The following is a 19,989-nucleotide window of genomic DNA, read 5'->3' on the forward strand; positions in this document are numbered from 1 at the left end:
GGTTATAAAGCTCTTTAAGAACAGAATGAATGATTTTATTTTTTAATGCATCGTTAGTGTTCAGTCATCCCAGTTATATATGACTCTTTGTGACCTCATTTTGGGTATGTTTGTATGCTCTGGGCAAGGTTCAGAAATTGAGCCCCTTGGGTAACCCTGTTCTGTCTTAAACTTGGATCCTTTACTATAGCACACGTGATAAACACAAAACAAAGATCTACATCTGACATTAAAAATATGTGCCTTTCTTATGTTTAAAAGAATTGCACATATTTAACCTATATCCAATAACCTGCTGTCTTGAGGAGGGAGATATAAGGGTGGGAGGGAGAAAAATTTGGACATTCAAAGTATTTCGGTTATCGAATATAGATTAAATAAATATTGAAAAAAATTTTAAATGTGCATTTATTTAAAAAAAATACACATTTTTCTGTATTATATTTACCTACCAATTTGGGGAGAGGGAGGCATGAGAAGGAAGGAGAAGACAAAATTGGAACTCAAAATCTTATAAAAATGAATGTTGAAAATTATCTTTACATGTAATTGGAAAAAAATAAAATATTATTAAATGGGGAAAAATACATGTTTTTTAATAACCTATATATCAGGGAACTGAGAGGGGAGGAAGAGGAGAGAATTTAAAATCAAAACTTAAAAAAAAAGTTAAAAATTGTTTTCACACGTAATGAGGAAAAAATAAAATATTATTTTTTAAAAAGTAAATGTTTAAAGTATCCTTTATGAATCCTTGCATATTTATTTGAAATTGAGTATGAATATATTTGTAGATATCTAAGTATGTGTATCTATATACATACTTTAAAAAAATATATATATATGTATATATTGTATGAATATGTCACCATAGGGATATTATATATAGATAATTAGTACAAGGGAATATATGAGTAAATAAATGCATGTACATGCATGTGTATATTATATGCACACAAATAGGTTGCACCCTGGGCAGCAGACTATTTTGCCCATATTTAGTCCCTGTTCCAATCCCAAAGGATCTGCCCTGAAAGATCCCTCATACACTAAAACTCAGAGCAGGCCCTATCCTTGCCAGGCCCCATTCCTCTCTCATAATTATGGAGAACAAACAAGAACCTCGGATGGTGAAGGAGATGCTATTAGCTTAACCTTTAAGGGGGCTGAAGGCTGGGCACAGTATCTCCCAGCCTGGGCCCAGCTTCTGAGGGTTCCTAAAAATAAGAAAAAAGGGTTTGGCTGCGACAGAAAGTGGACAGAGCAAGAGAGGAGGATAGGGAGAAGAGGGGCTTTGCTCAGGTTCCTCAAGGGATGAGCAGAGGCTTGGACAAGAAGGGTGGGGGAAGAAAAGAGCAGTTAGGGATCAGATATTTGGATTTGGATTTGGGTTACAGAGTGAAAAGCTACATTGGAACTCCCAAATGTCCCTTTAGATATTGTCTAGATAATCTCATTATGTTATTTATTTGGGAGGTTGATAAGTATTCCCAGAAACCACTCATAATACAAGAGTGGAAGGGAGGGCAAAAGATATTTTTAAAACAGATAAAAGAACTCAAAAAATATTGCAAACTAGGGCTAATAGTAAACTAGCCCCCAAAGGTATATTTTAATATATTGTATAGTAATTGATTCTTATAATCATGACCTCAAGTCATCATGAAAAAGTTAACCAATCTCATTATTTTTAAAATGAGGAAACTTGTTTTGCATGACTGCACATGTATAATCTCTATTTAAGTGCTTGATTCTCAAAGAGAGGGGAGGGGAGGGACAGGAAATTTGGAACTCAAATTCTATCCAAATTATAAAAAACAAATGCTAAAAATTGCTTTTATGTGTAATTGACAAAAATAAAACCGTTCTTAAAAATGAAAAAAAAAAAAAAAAAAAAAAAAAAAAAAAAAAAAAGCTAGGAACCTGAGACTTAGAGAAAAGAGAATACCTACCAGACTTTTTTTTTTTGTCCTGAGGCAATTGAAGTTAAATGACTTGCCCAGGGTCACACAGCTAAGTGTCTGAGGTCACATTTGAATTCAAGTCTTCCTGACTTCAGGACTGGTGCTCTCTATTCACTGCACCACCTAGCTACCTCTCCTACCAGACTCCTCCTGAGCTAGAGCCAAAGGTAAGATTAGAATCCAAATCTCTTGGCTGAGACCTGACTAAGAACCCCCCTAGCTAATGATTTCGCTATGAATCCTGTGGAAGGGAAGCAAAAGAAAGGGACCTTCTCCTACTATGAATTGGGTTGCAATGTACCCTTGCTCCTTAGAGTGGGCATAGGACTAAAATTCTAGGAAGGCCAGAGTGCAGCTGGGATTTAATGTTCCCAGAGTGGTCCAACTTCTGATTCCACCAGGAGCACTCCATAAACCCCAGTCTTTTCCTTCTCCCCCTAGGCAGTAACATTCACAGTGCCCCTGCTCCTCTTAGCTCTATCTCAGGGTTTCCAAAAGAAGGGGGATGGGAAGTAGCAGACATGGGGGATGAGGGATTGGGGAGGGGGGGCTGACTCACATTTAGCCCACAGCTTCGGCAGCGGCGAGACAGCAAGGAATATTTTTAGGAGCTCATTAAACAGGGAAGAAAGAAAGGGAAGGGAAGGAAGGAAGACGAGGATTATGCATTATTTTTCATCCGAATGACAGCTCTGAGCATCTCCACTGGATCTGTCATGCAAAAGAAATGGCATGTCTAATATTATTATAGAGTGAGTGTTTGTGTGTGTGTGTGTGTGTGTGTGTGTGTGTGTGTGAACACACTCGTGCTTGTGTGAAACTGGCTGGGTGGTGGGTCTGACTCCTGAGTGTGAGTCCCTAAGTCAGACTTAGAGGTACTGGCAGGGCGGGGTACTTTGGACTGGAAGATGACAGCACATGAGTGTGTATCACATATACATTTGGGTAAAACCAGGGGGTGACTTATGAGCCTGAGTCTATGTGTGAAACTGGGGCTGGGATTGGAATTGGGGGGGGATTGTCACTGTGTATTATGTGTATTTATTATGTGTGTGTATGAGAGAGGGAGAAATCAAAGTGTATAATTTTGATTCTGGGAGGCTTTGTATAATGGGGTGTGAACACTGGGGAACAATTTGGCTTCTTCTGGGTAATGGGTTGTAGATAATTCTGGAAGCCTAACAGATGTAGGGAGAAAAGGTACAAAATATGGGGAGGGGAGGGACAGGTACAGTTGTATGGATGGAAATCTACAGTCCACTTGCACACTTATGTGTAAATGAGGGTCAGTGGGAGTCATGGCTGAATTTCCCCAAAGGATAATGAAGAAAGTTGCCATATTTGTCCTTTTCCAGATAGGGGTTAGCAAAGGGGTGAAGGGACAAAGACTTAAAGTGGGAGCAAGAGTGAATAGGAGACTTTTCCTGAGAGAAAAGGAAGTGGGAAGTTGTGCAGGTCTATGAAAAGTGCTAAGTGAATGTATGAATGAAAAAGGATTTTTAAAAAGAATTTACTACTATGTGAAAAGCACAGTGCTACAAATAGAAAAGGAGTGACATTCCCTACTCTCAAAGATTAGAATTCTTAATAGGAGTCACTTGAAAAATGATAGTGAAGCAGCAAGTACAATGTAAATGAAAAGAATTATAATAATAAAAAAGAACAGAAAACAACAACAACCCCTTCCAGTCCTGAAAGTAAATTCTGTGTAATTATGACAAAAGAAGAAATGAGAAAAAAGCCCCCAAACCACTAATTTCCTTTCTTTACTGAGGTGGGGAGCCATGGATATGGAATAGGATATATGCTATTAGACTCCATTGATCAGGTTGGGTAGTTTGGCTGAAATGTTTCTTTTTCTCTCATTTTTTTCTTTCTTATAAAGAATGGGAAGGAGAAGAAGAAGGAATATACTCAAAAATGAAGGTGATGTAGAAGCAAAAGATATTAATTGTTCCCTCTCCTAGATTTTTTCAAATTAATAGTAAGGGTAGTATTTGAGTCCTAATAACCAGGTTAGAAGTGCTTTTAACGTACCTTTGAGCACCCAATTCCCATTTTCTGAAAGAAAGTTGCGGCAACAATAGATCACAGCCCCACTTTCATATTCCTAGAATTTTAATCCCAGGGCTATTCTCTCCTAGGGGGTAAATTGGAGTCAAGTCCTAGTCTTCTTTTGTCCTCTTCCATAGCATTTACAGCTGAACAGGATCTTTAAAATTATGTCGCTAAGGGTTCCTAGCCTGACTCCATGAACTTTTTAATAGATATTTTGATAACCATATTTCAATGGGGCTACTAAATGGTTCAGAGGACTGGAATCAGAGAGATCTGAGGTTCAAATCTGGCCCCAGATGCTTACTAGCTGTATGACTCTGGGCAACTCACTTAACCCTGTTTGCCTCAGTTTTCTCATCTGTAAAATGAACTCGAGAAGGAAATGGCAAACTACTCCAGTATCTTTGCTAAGAAAATCCCAAATGGGGTCACAAAGAGTTGGATATGACTAAAAAATAATGAATAAACAACAACAAATATTTCAATATACTTGGGTTTTTTTGAAAGCCTGTGATTTTATTTTTTGCATTAAAAATATTCTGAGAAAGGGTTCATAGGTTTCATGAGACTACCAAAAAAGCAAATTTTTACAAATTTTTTTTACAAAAAGTTAAGAACCTTTGGTCTAATTCAATCTCTTTATGGCCAAGAGAGTTATTATCAACATGTCCAGAAATGGGCAATAACTGGGTTTTTTTTTGAAGTTACATTCTTACTTTCCCAAGGACCCATTCCATTTATAAGCTGGGAGAGATGTTGGACACAATTTTGGAGAGAGAAGCAGATATGAGATCTCTTGTGGGTGAAGATTCAGAGTAATAGTAATAACAACAACAACATTAATAGCTAGCATTTATCTTTTTTTAATTTTAATTTTTATTTTTTTCCAATTATATGTAAACAAAATTTTAAACATTCTTTTAAAAATTTTTTGAGTTTCATGTTATCTAGCTCCCTTCTCCTCCTCTCCCCTTTTTTGAGAAGGCAAGCAATTTGATATAGATTATACATGTGCAGTCATGCAAAACATTTCCATATTAGCCATGTAGCCAAAAAAAAAAAAAGCAAAGAAAAAAACGCAAAAACGTTTTTGAATAATGAATAGGTGAATAATGAAGAAAGTTGAAAAGTATACCATTTCTCTTTTTTACTTGTTAGTGTCCCATTTAAGCACCATGTCTGACACATAGTAGGTATTTAAATAAATGCTTGTTGAGGATTTACTCAATGCTTTTAGGTTTACAAAGAGCTTCACAAGTTAGCTCATTCCACCATCACAACAATCACAAACACTAGCTGGGGGTAGTTGTTCTTATCAGTTCTGTTTTCTACAAGAGGAAACTGAGGCAAACACAGGTTCAATGACTAGCCCAGAGTTGCACAGCTGGTAAGTGTCTGAGGCAAGATTTATATTATTTTTGACTCCAAATCTAGCAATTCACTCTTTATTTTATTCACTCTGCCACTTAGTTGAGAGTCCTTCCAGCCAATAATATGGCTACAAAGAGAGTTGGGGTCCCCTAAACTCTAGCTTCAATCGGGGTTCCCTTCAGATTGAATGAATCTTGTATAGCTTGTGCAAGACAGGGAAAGGACATCACGGAAGATCTGCCGTTCAGGCCTGGACAGCGCTCGGTAACTAAAGCCGACCTCATAAGTGACTAATTGATTTCTGTTCCCTGATTAAATGTTCAGCACTTTACATGGCAGCAGAAGGAGGTCAGCGCTACCTCCTCCCTCCACCCCCACCCCCCCTTCAGCAACTCATGGGGAGAGACAAAGAAATTGATTTTCCAATCGATGCTCTGAGCAATGATTAAATGTTCTCTGCACAACGGCCTTAATGAGTCCCGGAGGCGCGCCGGGCCTTTAATTAGAGGCTCCCATGGGGGCCGGAGCTAGGGGGCTGCCCAGGGGCTGGGGGCTCGCGGAGAGAAAGGGTTGGGCCCCGGGACATCCATGGGCTGCTCCCTTGGGCAGAGGCCCTATAGAAGGGTCTAAGAGATAAATACGCGTATGGATGTGGTTTGTGTGAGCAGGGACTTTGGTGTATTCATGGGCTAGGATACCACCTGCACCAACATGTAACATGTACATTAGTTTGAATGCAGGTGTGGTCCTGGAGCCTCTACTCCAGAAATCCTCCCAGATCCTCCCCACCCTATATACTCCTCCCCAGGGCATCGGGATAATCAGAGCCTAGGGGGGCGGGCTCTCAGTTCTGCCTCGAGGTCAATTTGGTTGCTAGAATGGCACCCGGAGGCTTGGGCAGGAAATGAATCCCCCATAAACGCCACTGTGTTTTCATTACTGGCTGCCCAGCCCTACTGGCCTGGCAGCCCCATTGGAGGAGCTCAGACTAAAGACTTTAGAAATTCAAATGAGGATCTCGGGGGAGAACTGGGCTTAAACATTCCCCAGCGCAGGCGGCTTTATTGAAGGAATAAACTATATTTGCAAAGTAAGATATTGAGCCTGTCACTTTCTCTTAGCGTTATAATGAGATCGAGGGAGGGAGGGAGGCAGGCAGGATGGGGTTCCCAGGGGGAAAGAAGCAGCAGCAGGGAGCCTCTCCCACCCTTCACTCCCCACCCCCACCCCCCCATCACCAAGCACCCTACCACTGAACTACCAGCGGATGCTCACTCCTCTCTCATCCTTTCCTTTGACTGAGAATTCCCACTTCCTTACTTGACACCCCATACCAGACCTCCAGGATGAGAAGGCAGTGTGTAGGCAGGAGGGTACTCAGAATGGTATGGAAGCCCAAGTCAATTTATTTCCCCTTCAGCTCACTCTCCAAACAATCCCTAACCTCTACCCCATAGACTATCTCTTCATGAACTATCTGGGGAAGAATTCTACTCCAGGTCCCCTGGAAGAGTTGGAGGAAAAAAATTCTGTTTCTCTGGTGTTTTCTAGTGTTTTGATGGTGGTGGGAGTCAGAGAAGGGGACAGAATTCTGTCCCAGAATCAGGCAGAAACACAAAGGACAGATGCACAGGAGTAAAGGAAGAAGTAAAGGAATGATGATTCATCAAAGAGAGATTTCTTACTGAAGGAAGCTGGGAAGAAGAGAAAGGAGAGAGCAATAGGGCTGAAAGGAGAGTCATAGGTGTCTGGGGTTGGTGGAGAGTTAGAGAGGATTTACCTGGCTGAAAGAGGGAGTGTGAGTGGAGAGATCCTCACAGATTAGGAATCTTGTGGACCTCTTTGACAATTTTCTGAGGGCTATTGACTTCTTTTCAGAATTATGTTTCTAAATGAATAAAATAAAATTTATTGAATTATCAAGAAAACAAATTGCATTGAAATCCAGTTATCAAAAGATAAGTACCAGGTTCATGGTCATCTGTTCACAGATCCTCTTGAAAATTCTTGCACTCCAGTTAAGAACCCCTCTCATCGATAAAGAGGTAAAATCATGGAGTGGCAAAGGATTTTAATTGTGACTAAAAGAAAGAGATCCAGGATTCTTTGATCTCCGAGTCAGGTCCAGATGTTCCTTCTAGGGACTTTCCCAATCTCTTTCAGCTTCTCTGTTTTAGCACTAGTCATGGGGACCAGCTGTCCAATAAGGGGGATGAGGGACATACTGGCACCATGAACATAGCAGGAGGGTACTGAAATGCCAAATGTGTCCCTCTTTCCCTTGCTCAGCTCTGCCCCCTCCCACATACCCATTCATATCCAGTGCAGGGTCAGGGAGAGAATTAGCTGCTGATCAAATGAAGGTCATCTTTAATTTTTTTTTAAATGAAAAAAAGACCTAATGTTTATAACCATTTAAAATTTCATTTTTACCCCCAAACTGAAGGGTAGAATGAAATCAGAAATAAGTATTACAGGCTCCTAGGCTCGAAGCTCAGTTTTATAAGCCCTGATTCTCAGAGAAACCCCAACCAGCCTTAAGCCCAGCTTCTTCCACCTCTGGGACCCACAGTGCCAACCAGAGCAGCTGGGGCTCTGTGGCTGTGCCACATCACATAACAGTGCCAGGCCCGGAGGAAGGGGCATCTAGCATGGCAGGTCGTAGAACAGCTGGCTTGTCACTTGTGCCTGAAGCCCAGGAAGAGAGAGGATCTGGGAGTGTGTCTGGCAATCAAGGGCTAGGCCAGGAAAGAGTAGAACAGACCTGCATGGGGTAGCAGAATCCAAGTCCTTCCTGGGAAAAGGTCTACGTGGGAGATGCTCTCTCTGTTCCTCTGTGGAGCTCTTCTCCTGCACAGTAGCTCCCTTCTTTGGAAGCGGATGCATTATACAACAGCACTCTCTCCACTCACAGAGCTCAGCAGGGGTGAGGGCAGTCCAGGGACCTTGCAGGCAGGTAGATATTTAGGGCAGCCACAAGACAAAGCCAGATATCTCCATCCTCTAAACAGCGAAGACTTGGGAGGAAAAACAAAACTGGTCATGGGTAACAAAGGAAACAAAGTGCCAGGCAGTGTGCTATAAATGCTTTCCAATATTATTTCACTTGATCTTCACAACCCTGGGAGATATATACCCTTGTGATCCCCATTTTAAGGCTGGGGAGACTGAGGCAGACAGAGGTTCAATGATTTGACTGTATAGCTAGTAAGTGCCTGAGATTGGATTTTAATTTAGGTTTTCCTCACCACTGAACCCCATACCTGCTTCCCCTCCTTGCCCCCAACCTGGTTCATTGTCTTGCTCTTTTCTCCGCTCTCCACTCAGTCCTCCCTCACCCCACCTCCATCTCTGTCTCTTTCTTTCTCTGTCTCTCTGTCTCTATCTGTGTCTCTTTGTCTACATCTCTGTGGTTAATAAATGCTTACTGATTTGACTTTATTGTTACTTCTGGGACCCAAGGGGAAGCCTGGACAAATGTCAAGGCCTTTGGTTGCTAATACCCTAAATGTGGTTTGCTTCTCAAAGGCCTTCCCTGCTTTCAGTCTCCTGTTAAGCAGGTAATCTAGCTCCTGCCTCATTTCTATGGTCCGTGAATTTAGGGTTAGGGTTAGGGTTAGAAGGGGCAGAAAACATGGCTAACAGGTGCCAGAAAGGACTGTGCTACCCTGCCTGTCCTGACTCCTCCTGGTGGCTGATGAGGCACATAGGGGAAATTAACTATCCAGCTGGGGAGAGGTCCCTATGAAGAACAAGCTGGAGCCTCTTCCTGCCCTCCCATCCATCTCTAACTGCAGGAAATATTGCCTGAATGTCAACCTCTCTTGGCCCTTTCCCTGTATCTCAGCTGTGCTTCCTGTGGGTGATGAAATGGGCAGTGATGGGTAAGCTTGGCAGCAGGGCTGTGGTGGCAAGGCAAGCCCGCCCTCGGCACTTTCTATCCTGACTTGTCACCACTCCCAGGCTGCCCAGCCAGCCATCGATGCAAAACCGCAGTGACAAGATCCAGAGAGGGAGGGAAGGGGAACTGAGCCTGGGGTGTAGGGGGGGAAGGAGGAAAGGGAAAAGGGAGATGAAGGGTAAGGCCTTTTCTTACAATCCACTGGAACAGTAATGTGACAGCTTCTCATCCAGGGGCCAGGTCCCTGGGAGAAAAGATAGGGAGAGCAGTGGGATTCTATCTCTATGTCTGTCTGTCTCTTTTTCCAAGACTGAAGCTAACTCTCCCTTTCTTTTTCTGACTTTCTCTATTTCTCTCTGCTTCTACTTTTGCCTCTGACTTTAACTCTTCTCCCATCTCTTTCCTCATTGTTTTCTCTTTTTGTCTTCGTACTCCAAGTCTCATGATCTTTCTTCTCCATTTCTTTCTGACGTCCCTATCTACCTGTGTTTTTCTGACTCTTTTCTCCCATCCCTTCCAAGTACCATTGTATATTCTGTTTCCTTCCACGCCCCTGTCAGTTCAATTTAATATTTTTTTTATTAAGTAGTTATTATGAACAATTTGTACTGTGGGGTGCTGGAAATACAGAGACAAAAATGAAGCAGGTTCTGCTTTTAAGGAGTTTCAACTCTATCAGGAGGATATAATAAGTAAATATCTTTGTCTGCTTCTCCTTTCTCACTTCCATTCTTCTCATCCCCAATATCCCCAGAGATGAAACAATGATGTTTCTACCTACAATATGGTTATCCAGGATCCTATCCACTGTGCTACTAGCTGCCCTTAGGTTTGAGGATGTGACTGAGTATGAGAATATGTGACTGCGTGTTTGTGTATGATTTTGACTGTGATTGTGTGTGAGGTTGCTGAGAATTTGTGAATACTGTATTTCTAAATCAGATGCTCAAAATTCTCTTTTGAGACTATGGTGTGTGTGTGTGTGTGTGTGTGTGTGTGTGTGTGTGAGAGAGAGAGAGAGAGAGAGAGAGAGAGAGAGAGAGAGAGAAAGATTTTCTTCTAATATATTTTCTGACCATAGCAAGAAAGCTCTTTGGAGGTAGGGTCTTAAAACTCCAGTTACTTACTAGTCTACAAATGCTTAATGCTAAAAAAAGTTATAGCCTTTCTTCCAGAAGGAGAGTCCATGGAGCCCCCAATTCCAGTCTATTCCCCCATATACCCTTCTCCCTCTCAAATCAGGTCAGGGTTCTGGCTAAATCAAGGGAAAACGATGGAAGTGCCTGGTAGGGTCCCTACCCCCTCCCTCTGCTTGTCAGCCACTGATCTGTTCTGTGTTCCTATAAATATTTACAAATCCCAGTTGCTGAGAAGCAAGACATCTTTCCTCTAGCTGAAGCCCATAGGCTGTAGGCTTAGCAGGGAGAAGCTAGCAAGAACAGGAGGTAAGGAAGGAATGTAGGGGTGGGGGGTGGGTACCAGGTTTCTCATCTCGGATGGATTTGAGCTAATACCATGTGCTCCAGCATCTCTGTGACTTGTGGGGAGACAGAAATCTAGATTCCCCAGGTTGAGAAAGGTTACTACATTTCTCCTTTATGTGATATCACATTCCACCTCCTACCTGATGGAAATCTCTGTGGCAGCTGTCTCCCCTCCTCTCTGAACTACTAAGGTCCATCTTTCTGCTTCCAGTCAACTATGACAAACCCTCTTCCTCAGAGCTTCCCCCTCTTAAAAAAAAAAAACCCAAACTTCTAGAAAATCTCTGTTATTATCTCACAATCCTCAATGTGGCCTTTAGGGCATCTCCAATTAACTCATCAACAACCTTCTAAAACAAAACCTTAGAGAGGCATCACCTAGGCTTGAAATCAGAAAGATCATTCAAATTTGGGCATAGAGACTGACTTGCTATATGATTCTGGCCAAATCACCTAACCTGCCTGTTTCAGTTTCTTCAACTGTAAAACGGGAATAGTAACAGCACCTTCTTCCCAGGGTTGTTTCCAAAATCAAATGAGATAATATTTGGAAAATCCTTAGTACAATGCCTGGCACACATTTATAACTTTATATCTTTAATTCACTTATCAATAATATATATTATAGTTATCTTTCCTGATATCTTATATTCTTGTTAGACTATAAGTTCGAGGGCAGGGGCCATGTCTTTGTATCCATTCTAAATTGCTTAATTTGTTTATTTGTGTAGCATAGAAGATAGAGGGCTAACATTAGAATCAGAGAGACCTTGTTCCCAATCCTGTTCCTGATACTGACCAGCTGTGTGACTATGGACAAATCAATCAATCTCAAGAATTTCGGTTTCCTTATTTGCAAAATAGGAATAATTAGAGCACAGGCTATAGGAACAAATGAGATTATCTTATGTGCTTTGTAAAATGACATGCTCAGTAGAAATGTCAGTTGTTAAGATAATAGTTGATGATGTTCTTCAAGAATTTTCTCAATTTCTTCTAGTACTGAATCCAGCCAAGCCCTATATTCCAGAACAGTTCCCTGCCTCCCAGATGAGGTGCCCCCCTCATTTCCACCGTTCAAAAATAATGGACATTCCAGGGCAAGCTCGGGCTCCAATATTTCCCAGAATCACTACAGTCTTAGGACTGCCTGTGCAGACTCCCTGTGTGTTTCTCCCCCTTGACTGGAAAGGACAGAGTTAATAACTGCTCCTCCTGGCCAGTATCTAATTGTCCAGATTGTGCCCATGGCTCTGGTGAGAATGATGGGGAGGTAGGAAGGACTGGAGACCTCAGGCTGTAGAGCAAGAAAGAATGAGTCAATTCTCCCATTGGTAGGTTTGGACATCTCTGTTGCAACAATGATCCTGAGGGTGAGGGGAGGTTAGAGCAAAGGCGGAGGTGGAGCAGACCTGTAGGTGAGTGGGAAACTGAGACTCTTTTTTCTCTTCCATTCCCCCAATATAGTTTTCTTCAAAAAAGAAAACTTCAGTTTCCTGGGTTGGGATAGAGTGGGGATGGGTGAAAGGTGGAAGCTGAGACCCCAACTTTTCCCAGCTCCCTTAGCCTAGATTAAGAAAGGTAGAAATGGGTTGGGGAGAGATGGAGGTGAATGGCAATGAACAAGAAATGAGTTGAGGAGAAAACTGGGATGAGGAAGTGAAGGAGGAGGAGGAGGAGGAGCACAAGGCTGATAAATAGGATGAGGTTAGACCAAGTCCCTGATGGTTGGTTTTTCCCCTGGATTTGAGAGAAGAGACCATAACCTCCCTGCTTTCCCAGAATTTGGGGTAGAGAGTGGGGGACCAGAATATGCTCGAGAGGCCCAGGGGTGGCAGAGAAAGGGTTAAACAGATTCTGAAAATAACCAAGCTGAAGCAAAAGCTGAAGCTGGGCATGGTGAGTGCCTCTCCCGGAGAGACGGATCTATAGAGGGAAAAGTCAGTGCCGCTCCCCTCCCTGCCGCCCGCTGCCTGGCATTGGCTGCTAATTAAGCCTCCTCTCCATACCCCCTCCCCTTTCCTGAGCCGGCATGCTGAGGATCCCCAAGCACCATCATATTCTGAGAAGCTAAAGGCAGAGGGGGAGTGGGGATGGGTAAGGGTGGTCAAACGCCTCCCGATTCATCCGAGGAGCCCAGCAGGACCTCAGGAGGGCTGTAATCCAGAGATCACAGGCTAGGACCCACACTCACACGCCCAGCCCTGGCTTGGGGCAAGCACAGGTACAAAAAGACAGACCAACCTAGTGGTAGGTGCTCAATGAATCTTTGCTGCTGCCAAAGGGGGCGAAGGAAAAGGCGGGGGGTGTGGGTGTTTAAAGAATCTGGTGATGGTAGAGGAGGGCTGAGAACAGATAAGAAGCGAATACACAGCTCAAAATGCCATGGAATCCATCAAAATGCTCAGTTTAGGATATCCTAGAGGCAATGAATGGAGAAATCAGAAAGCCAAGCCATGCCCTTCCCTCTGCGAAGGAAGTACCTCAGTTTCCCTGGCTTTTCAATAACCGTGGGATGTTTGCTAGCAAACATTTTAGCACAAAAACCCCGGAGGGATAGGCAATCAATCAATCTTTTGCTTTGTTCGAGAACTGGCTCAGAAAAGGAAAGGGGCCGGTCTCTTCCAGCCTCAGCCCAGATCCCCCCAGCTTGCTTTAGCAACTCTCCTCCCACCGTTGGTGCTCCTTCTGCAGGGTAGCAAGGTATCCCAGAGGGGAAAACCATAGAGGAGCTGTGAGAACAGCAGTCTGGGCCAGCAGAATGTAAGTACCTAAAAGTAGAATGGAAGCTCTATGACTGTTTTTGTCCCTCTGTCCCCCGGAGCCTGAAGCATTGTAGACACATAATAGATGCTAATACAGTGCAATGGATGCCCCTCACCCCCTCCAGAGAGGAGAAAGCTGGGACTTCCAAAAGGGTAAAGGCTTTTCCTGACGCATCAGGGACCCAAACATTTTCCACCACCCCACTCCCCATTCCCTCCCCCAGCCCCCAAACTCCACCCTTTCCTAGAAGCCTAGCAGCGATCCCAGAAATCCATGAAAAACATCTGCTGCTTCCCTCTTCTCTGACATTTGATGAGGTTCTCCCCTCCCCACCCCATTCACAAACCCCTTAAATGCACACATACACTGGGATGGGGGTGGGCAGCAGGGAACTGGGGGCTTCGAGGATGAAGGGGAGGTCAGAACCCTGTGCGGAAGGAGCGTGGAAGGGGAGTCGGGGATTCACATTCACCAGGGCTCAGCCTCCTGCTCCCAACTCTCTCCCTGTGAGTCGGAGGCATAATTGTGCTGCCTGTCACTTGTTCATAACGCTATCTGTCTCGGAGGCTGACCCTGTAACACCCGCCATTATATTGGCTCCTGTTGGGGCTGCCGAGCCTCATTACTTATACATGCAGCTTGGAGGAGCGGGCTGGGCGGGGAGGGGGGAGATGGCCCCTCTGATTAGGCAATTTTCCTGATCCAGGGCCTTTGCTGGGGGGCGGGGGTGAGGTGGGGTGAGGAAGCTGTTTTCCCATCTGCTTTCCCTTCTCTCCTCCCCTGCTCTGCAGTCCCTGCCCAGAGTAGGGGTAGGAGAAAGCTTGGGCTTTGGGGAGGTAAGAGGGGGGGAGACGTAGAGAGACGGCCTCCCCCTGCTGGTAGGATGAGGAAAGGATCCAAGAGCGGACAATAGGTCTGAAGAATCCCGACTATTGGAGGGGAGGGGGCTCAGGCCCCCAGATGTTCCCTCAGCTGGCTTGAAGAGTCAACAAAAAATGGACAAATCCCTGTCCCCTGCCTCCCTGCCCCTCACCTTCAACATATATTCTTTGAGTGTCATGAATAAGAAATTCACTAATCCCTTCAACACCCATCTCACCAATCTGAGACCATTAATGTGGGTTTTTTAGGATCTGCTAAAGTGTTTTTTTTCTGAATGTTCAGCCATGTTTTGGGTGAGGCAAACTAGGTTTGGGGGACTAGAGAAGGGGAGATAGATACTCCAAAAGGTCAAGCTGGGTCTCTCCACCTCCAGAAGGAGAGGAGTGAACCCCTCATTCCCCATCCTTCTCTCCATAGAGTAGTAGTTCATATTCCAGCCACCATACCCCTCCAAGTTTCCACTAAAATACACATACTCACACACCATGTATACAACACACACACACACACACACACACACACTCACACACATTCTTAGGGATTTCTCTGCAGCCTGGAACCTTAGGAGATTGGAAGGGTTTTGGAAAAAATTAAAAAAACCTGTCAGCATCATCACATTTAGAATTAGGACCCAGAGGCCTGAATCCCAGAGCTTTGCTGAATCTTGTAAGTTTTTCCTGACATTGCCCCTACTTAGATCACATCACAATCCCAAAATTATACACAATCATTTTCATTTCCCCAAAAGATAATGGTAAGTCATAAAAAGGGAGAGATGGGAGAGGAGAGGAGGAAGGCACCTTAAGTATTTTTCAATATTGACTATGAGTCAATGGATTTTCCTTCAATATGTCAGAGCTGGAACAGATCATAGAGGTCTTATTTTCCCTCATTTTACACAAGGAGGAACTGAGGCCCTGAGAAGAAAAAATGTTTTGTTAAACTTTTGTTATGGGTCATATAACCAATTGGGTACAGTGAAAACTTGAAATCATGATTCCTGTTCCCTTTGCAGTGCTCTTCCTATTATATTATGTCACAAAATCAGCATTTGGGGACCCAAACAAAAAAGAAAAAACACCCCCCAAACCAAAAACCTTATTCCACCAGAGACCACAAGGGGGGGATAAAGCCAGTAGCTTGAACTGGGACAAAAGTGAAAAAGCAGAGACAGATGAATGAATGAAAGAGAATGAATGAATGAACTGAGAAGGAGCCTCTAGAAGGGAATTTTTGTGTTTCAAAACTCTGCAAAGCTGAAAAATGTAAAAAGACTAAATTTTATATAATTTTCCCCTGAATTTCCCCCAAATTTGATTATGTTCTTAAACCATCTTTGTGTGCTGATAAACAGCAGAGGATATGGAACAAAAAGGGCAACACCAGATAAGACAGAGAAAGGAAGAAAAAGGTTAAGATGTAAGCACCTGATCTTTTGATTGATAAACTCCTGTCCCTGCCTTTTAACCCCAAATGATAACTGCAAAGAAGAAAACAAAGACCAGTGGACAAGGCAGAGTTATCAGACACCCAAGAATACACATCTTAACATTCACACATATTCATTCAAATTCACTCCATCATAAGCATTCACATCCACATCCCAATTCATATTTCCTCAGAGTGACAAATGTTCCCATTCTTCCTCAGCTCCCCTAAATCTTTTGCTGGAATTGTGAGCAACATAGAGAATGATGGGAGGTGTTGGGGGACTTCTTTCCTACAATCAAAATGTAGTAAAACAAAACAAAACAAAAAACCTCAAAGGGAAGCTGAAAGCACCCAGCTCCTTGTCCTTCCCTGGCTCCTAGATAAAAACACAGCTAAGCTACTAGCTGTGTGGTTTTACCCCCCAGTATTCGTGTTTCTTTTCTACTAACCTGGGTTCCCAAGGGGGCAGTCCATCTAGGCAGCAGGAAAATTTGCCATTCCTTCAATTGGAAAATGCATCACTCTCATTCATGTCTTTGCACGGACTATCTGCCCCTTCTTCCCTATTTTTACAAATTCTGTTTCTTCTAAGGCTTAGCTCAGGTACCATCTCTGGAAAGAGACCTTTCCGATTTCCTCCTTCCACATTGCTTTCTCCTACAATTATCTTTTACATTTAACTATGTTTCATCTCATTTCCTTCCAGTAAATTGTAAACTCTTTGAGGTCTCCTTGCAGCTCTTGTCTTTGTACCTGAGGACCCTAGTACAGTGCCTGTACATAACAGATAGCTAATGAAGGCTTGTTGGGGTTGTAAGTGGTTTTGGGGAGTGAGTAGGTTAGGCATCTAGACTGCTCAGTTCTTATTGCCCCAGTCAAAAAATGGAAGAATAAGATGTGTCATTTCTTCTGTGGCCCAAAGTGTCCTCTGGATGAAGGCTATATTGATCAAATGAGATAATACCTATAAAGTGATTTGCAAACCTTATACTGCTATATTATAACAATTACTGTTATTATGATCAAATTCCATTCCTGGGGAGTAATAATAATGATATGATAAGAAATACAATGATAAATGATATAATTGATAATGATAAATAATATAATAAATGATAACAATATTTATACATATTATTGTTATTGTATTCTTCTGCCTGGCTGATCTTAAGAGACTGGGAAGGAACTGGAATGGGTTTTGATACAAAGAAAATGATAATGATAGCTCACATTGATAAAAGGCTTTATGGTTACAAAGTATATTACACATATTATCTCTTTTTCTTCTCATAAGAACTCTATTATTGAAGAAGCAATATTGTATAGATTGTAGATTATTGGTCACAGAATTAAGCAGAACTGTGTTCCAATTCTGCCCATGGCATTTACCAATTGTGTGATCCTGACTAAGTCATTTTAACTCTCTCTAAACTTCAAATACCCCTTCTTTAAGATTCAATCACAACTGTAATACTTATGAGGCAAGAAGGTTAAATGAAATAATCTATGTAAATTATTTTAAACACTTCATAAATACCAGCTATCATCATCATGGGTCAGCTAGGAGGCACTCTGAGGAAGTGTGAGTTGAGATGTGCATGTGAGTTCTTATGGTGGGGTGATGTTGAATGAATATGTGTGAATGTGTTAAGGGGTAGGATGACTTTGCCTCTGTTTCGTTCTTTGCAGCTGTCATTTGGGGTTAAAAGGCAGGGGAAGGAATTTATCAATCAAAAGAGCACCAAATCTGGAATCCTAGAATCTCAGACCCTTACTAGCTGTGAGATCCTGAGCACGTCACTTAACTAACCCTTTTTGCCTTAGTTTCCTCATCTGTATATGAGCTGCAGAAGGAAATAGAAAACCACTCCAGTATCTTTGCTAAGAAAACACCAAATGGGGATATGCAAACTTGGAAATGACTGAACCACAAAATCATCATCATACTTATTTGTAAAAATTTAGGGAAATTATTATAATTCTTGGGCGAGAAAACTTTGAAAAGAGTGGTGAAGTGGTCAGAGTTTCACAGCTAATAAAAGAGAGCCAGAACTTAAATCCAGGTCTTCTGACTAAATCTATGGCACTTTCTACAACACCAAAATCTGAAGGTGGTAGAGTGTGGCCCCTGTCTAGGGTTCAAAGAAAGAATCGAGTCAGGAAAAGAGACTATGACCTAGGATCTGCGGTATTATTGATTTGATGATTTCCAGGCTGGGATAAACTCATCCAAACTAGCCAATGATGGCCATATGATACCTGACCAACAGGTAGAGTGTCCCCAAGCTCAGGCCTCTGCTGTTCTCTCTCTTCAAAGACAAGAAGAGTAGTAGGTTTTCTCTCCCCAGGGCATATAACCTCTTGAGAGTCTTCAGTCCTGCAGGGTATCTCTTTCTAGGATTTGGACAGGGCATTCACCCTTACCCATCCAGCTCCTTGGAGGCAACAAAAGCAGTACTGGCAGCAGCTATTGGCCCAGGCTCGAAGGCCAAGATGGCTGTTAATTAAAGTGCTGGCACCAGATCCTCTCTGCAAAGTTTGAAGCCGTTATTTTCCACTCCAGCGAAGCGGGGAAAATCCGGCTGGGCTCACAGAGACGCCAAGCTGAGCCAGAGGGAGCCATCTTTCGGGCTGGGGGCTGGGGGGAGGGACCACCAGAATAAGCTTGCCTTTCCTTAGTGGCATATGTTGTAGGGGCACCCTCCCAACACCAGTCTGGCTGGAAGGGGGAGAGTGGTCAGAGGGAGGGATGTTTCTTCTAACAGCTCCTGAATGGAGAAGAGAAAAAGAACATTACACAGAAGGAAACAAACGTGAGGGACAAACCCCAAGGGTTTTAGGGGAAAAGGGAAATATTCTGAGCAGTCAATTTGGGGTCATATTGGCAATACAAGTCAGAGAATCATAGCAAGATAGATCTGAAAGGAGGTTTAGGAGATTTCATTTTAGAAAGTTAACTTTCTTTAGAGCAACCTGAGGCATTGAAGAGAAATTAAAGTCACATGATCACTAAGTGGTTGAACAGGAACTTGGGTATTGGTATTTTGATTTGAAATCCAGGGGTCTATTCAGTACTGCAAGCTGCCTCTCCACATACTAATTACAATGCAAATTTATATCTAGTGCTTGAGTCAACAGCTCTTCCATTCTTACCCATAAGTCCAAAGCTCCAGCTAGCAACAACTAGGTGAAGTCTAATGGGGATTTTGTTCTCCACTCCTGAAGGGGAAGAGTCAGTTCTTCTGACTGAATAGCACTGCCTTCTTTCATCTGCCCTTCCTTCCTAGACTTCAACTGGCATTCAGCATCCCATTACCTCTGGTAATTCTCTGGTACTTAGTCCCCACTTTGGGAATTGAGGGCAATTTAAAATGACTCAGGGGGGAAAAATACCTGTACAGATTTTGAAAGTTTCCAAACACCTCAAGCACCATACCAGCCATGCTTTCAGTACTGCTCTTTGGTCAAGAAATCCAGAAATTCCTGAGAAGAACTTGGTTCCTGGGGAAGAGTGTCTTCCATCAGAAGGGGGAAGGGTGGAGTATAGAGAGGAGTTTAGCAATCTTAGATCCTGGTGATTTCTCAGGGACTTGCTTTTTACTCCCTGGCCTGGTTGGAGAGGGCCTCTGGGGAGGGAAGACAGGAGAGAAGGGCACTCACCCTTCAGCCAGGCAAGAAGGCATTGCTTGAAATGGCAGGGCCCCTGTCGGGCAAGATAAACAGAGGGTGGGTGGGGGAAGCAGTAGAGCAGTGCAGCTCTGCCTCAAATAATGTGACAAATATTTTGATGGAAGGAGACACATCTCAGTTTATGCAACCTAAACACTTTAATGCAATAGAGAAAAGGGGAACAATCCAAACTTAATGGGAAAAAGGAGCTGAGTGATGAGATGTGGGAGGCTGGGGGTTTTGGGAGGGGATGTGAGATTAACCCCTTGAATACCAAAGGGTTCCCTTTGAATACACTGCAGTCTTAGAAGGGTAACCCCTGGCCTGTAGAAGTTTTTTTTTTTTTTTTTAATTGTTATTCAGACAGTTGGGGGGAAAGATCAAATAGGTCGATTCTGGGGAGAGGGGCATATCTCCATTGATTGTAAATCAGGGGATGGAGATGGGGAGCTGTGCCTCTGAG

Source organism: Sarcophilus harrisii, chromosome 4, assembly GCF_902635505.1.
Source record: "Sarcophilus harrisii chromosome 4, mSarHar1.11, whole genome shotgun sequence".
NCBI classification, from domain to species: domain Eukaryota; kingdom Metazoa; phylum Chordata; class Mammalia; order Dasyuromorphia; family Dasyuridae; genus Sarcophilus; species Sarcophilus harrisii.